The sequence below is a fragment of the Artibeus jamaicensis genome, unplaced genomic scaffold (assembly GCF_021234435.1).
Source record: "Artibeus jamaicensis isolate MK-2021 breed Jamaican fruit bat unplaced genomic scaffold, CSHL_Jam_final contig_240, whole genome shotgun sequence".
Lineage (NCBI taxonomy): Eukaryota > Metazoa > Chordata > Mammalia > Chiroptera > Phyllostomidae > Artibeus > Artibeus jamaicensis.
Genome location: NW_026521506.1, coordinates 5561546 through 5565647, shown reverse-complemented (window position 1 = coordinate 5565647; position 4102 = coordinate 5561546).

Genomic DNA, 4102 nt, shown 5'->3' with positions numbered 1-4102 from the left:
TCAGATGCCATCCGGATTGCTTGCTGTCCTCCTGAGGCACAACGGTGGAACTGCTTATGGTCTCCTGGAGTTAAGGTGGGTCATACCTTCAGTTCCTGAAACAATAGCTTTTTACATACATTGATTACTAAGCTTATTAGCTATTACCTAAAACTAAAAAATTTCCAACATTTGAGTCCCCATCTGCACTTTAGACACCCTTAGAGGAGGAGCAAGGGGCTGAAGAATAGCCTCATCGGACTCCCATACAAGCCTTTTGCAGGACAGGACAACTCCTTAATCATTAAGCCCACAGGACAATGAGGATTGGACCCACATCAAATAATCTTAGGATGGAAGCCTCAAGTCTATGACCAGAGATACAGAGTTTGATGAAGCTAGAGAAAACATCTAGGCCTCAATTGTGTTCCAGCTCCAAGCCCAAAGGACCAGCAAAACCACACAAAGGGAGGCCATGGTTGACATCAGTGTTAGAAATGTGTGAGAAATACAGGTGGGAAGAAAGGGGTGACCAAATCCAAGTGCCGCTAGTTGATGCTGCAGTGAGAGGTGGGCTGAGTCAGGGTCAACTTCTGCACCAGGAGAAGGCAGGAATGGGGTTTTTTAAAGAAAAAGCTCAGGGTTTGTGAAGGGATAGGGGAGGGGTTAGTTTCTTGTTCTTCTAGGCAAGTGCCTCAGGGTTCCAGGATGTGAGCTGGGACAACGGGGTTAGGTGAAGGGCTGGGCTGTTCCCAAGTACAGGAGGGTCAGTCTGGCCACACGCCATTGTGGCTGGTGTTAGGTGTCTATTGTGCAGGGTGAGAGACACTTTAAATCAAGCCTCAGGCTACCAAGCCAGTTGGGACAACTGAGTAATAGGCAGTCCGTAGAGTTGGAAACTGTCTTCTCTGGGTCATTAGCAGTCTGGGGGTTGGGGATCTGGCCTGACCCTTTCAATCAGGACCAGCTGCAATGACTGAGGACCCCCTACCCTAGTGGTGACCAATGAAGTAGAGACCAGGATCCTGAAAGGGCACACCTGGAAAGCTGATGAATACTCTGTTGAAATTCTTCCCTGAGACCACCCCTCGAATCCCAATTTAGGAAACAAATAAAAACCCTTATAGCACAGGATCCAACTTTCTCTCTCCCTCTCTCTGTCTTGCATGTCCTGCCTTATTTCTCGAGTATGTACCTTTGCTTTCTCTCTGGTATCAAGGGCCCTTCTTTTGCCTCGTAACTTGTGTCCTGAATCCACACAGCCCAGTTGGCTTACTTCTTCTATCTCTGTGACTTTCTAAATGAATTTCTAGAGCCATTGGCTCTGGATTCTTTCTTAGCGAATATATGTAAAACTCAAGAACCAGGGTCTAACATATCGCCAGTAATAGTTGCACAGTGCATATGTATGTCAAGACCTTGAGTGGTATTACACAGATGGAACGGTGTGAAGCATTCAGGAAGCTGTTTTGCTGTGCTAAAAGTTATCTAGGAAAAGAAATACACTGATAAAGAATAAACCTTTAGTGGCCCCAAATCCTTATTTCCTTGCCTATACTGAAGAAAATAAATCAATGTGTTGTTGCAACAGCTTACGGATAAAATGCTTTCCTTTTGCTGTACTGTTTGTGACATATAAAATAAAGCATGAATGCTCCACAGATAAAGAATGCTCACCTGTATGCACATAAAAACCTTAATAGTTTGGCCCTGGCTGGTGTAGCTCAGTGGATTGAGCATGTGCCTGAGAACCAAAGGATTGTGGTTCGATTCCCAGTCAGGGCATATGCCTGGGTTGCAGGACAGTTCCCAGCAGGGGACCCATACATTGATATTTCTCTCCCGCTCTTCTTCCTTTCCCCTCTAAAGATAAGTAAATTTTAAAAATATTTTTAAAAAACCTTAATAGTTTGCAATGTGTCAATAGTTGTACAATAAAGAGTTTGGTTGGACATTTTCCTCATTTCCAGGGAGGTAACTTCTAAATTCTTGAAATGTCTAAAATAGTTGTATAATAAAGAGTTTGGTTGGACATTTTCCTCATTTCCAGGGAGGTAACTTCTAAATTCTTGAAATATCTAAAAGATAATAAATTCTTTGTTATTCCTGTAAGGCTCTGATACTTTATGCTAATGAGGTGACTCACAGTGGGCTCTCAGAATTTAAGCTAACTGGGATGCCTTAGGGTAGGAGCTGAAAACTCCAGAAAGACCAGCTATGTGTTTAGATGTCTGGCACTTTAAACCATGTGACCTCTAGGAAGTTAAGGGGAGCTGGACATTGAGTTCCATCACATGGGCAGTGATTCAATGAAATGTGCTTATATACTGAAATTCCAATAAGAAGTCTGGACACTGAAGCTCAAGTGAGCCTCCCTGGTGAACAATACGATGTGCCAGGAGGATGACACATCTTGACTCCACTGGGAAAGGACACTGGAATCTTCTCATCTGGGCCCCTCCCAGAACTTGCCCTATGCATCCCTTTTTTGGCTGGTTGTGATTGTATCCTTTTAGCTATCATAAACTGTACTTATAAGTATAGCACTTTCCTGGGCTTTCTGAGTCCTTTCAGTGAATTATTGCACCTGACATAGTAGTGGGAAATTCTGAATTAACAGCCAGTTGGTTAGAAGTGTGTATGGCCTGGGAAGCCCCAAGCAGGTGGCTGATATCTGAAGTGAGGCCAGTCTGGGGAAAATTGCTCCCTTAATCTGTGAAGTTTGGCCTAACTCCAGGTAGTTAGCATCAGGAATCATTGCAATAGTCCAGTAACAGCTGACTTAGAATGTAATATCAGAAATATTTTAAAGAAGTTGACCACTGCAAATTTCCATATCACCTCAGGTTACACAAACAGCTTTTAATGTCATATGTTTACATTTTTTCAATACCATAAATCATAACAATGTTGAACTCTAAAATGACAATTTTAGAGTAAATCATTAAAGCAAATCATAATCTATGAGATCATACATTTCACTGCACAAAGCTGAATTTCTTCATGTAAACCAAGGCATTCATTCACTATTTCATTTTTTTCAATAAAATCAAAGCCTTTCAGCCAAGATTTTTCATCACACTGAATAAACTGATAATATCCATTGCCCTTATGTCAGCATTAGACAGGTAATTTTCAAAAAAACTTATTTTTTGTCAGTCTAAATCTAAACTTTAATCTTCTATCTCTATTCTTCAAACTCAATTAGAGTGACATCAATATCATTAGAAAAAAGTCTTAATGTATCACATGCAGATAATAGTGTTATATTTCCAAAAACATTTCAGTTCCACAACAATGTCCAGTGATACTGAAACCTGTTATCAAAAAAAAAGCCATTTTGTTTGCTGACTGTAATGGATTTCCTAAATCCAGTTTAAATAAAACACATCCTTAAGTAAAAGAAGATTAGGGTGAAATAAGGAATCTAGTAAATGAAGAATTAATTGAACTCACCCTCAACATTTAGAAGGTAGGTCGATTTGTTTAGTGTTTCTGAAGGAAGCTGAGACTATCCAATCTGATTTTCTAACAAAGTGAAGGATTATTGACCATTGGTGCTTAGTTGTTTTCCAATTCTCATGATAAAGAGCAGTTTTAGATCCAGAGTGTTTCACTCCTCTTTTCAATAAATGTTTATTGATTACTTATTACGTACCAAAAACCATGTTACACACAAAGAAAACAAAGGTGAATAAAAACCTCACTTCCTGCCATAAGGAGCTCTTGTCTAATGCCAAAGATAACCAAGGGAAAAATGTGGTAAATCCCATAAAAGTGATACCAAGTGTTCTTTTGGAGCAGAGAGGAAGGAGCACTTACCTCTGCCTGGAAGAGTCAGAAAAAAATGTCACGATGGACTGATGGACTGCTTACACCATGCCTTCAGGCTATCACTTGAAAAGAAGGCAAGGAGGTGTTGTAAACAAATGATAATGACGTGCAAGCAGGGTGGCCACTTGCTTGGCTTTCCCAGGAGCAGAGGGGGGTTCCTGAGACACAGCAGTTACAGTGCTGAAACCAGGGAAGTCCTAGGCAAATCAGGATGAGCTGGTCATAGCTCAAGGAACTTGTATTCCTTTGAAAAAGAGTGGATCACACGTAATGACGTACACTATTGTTG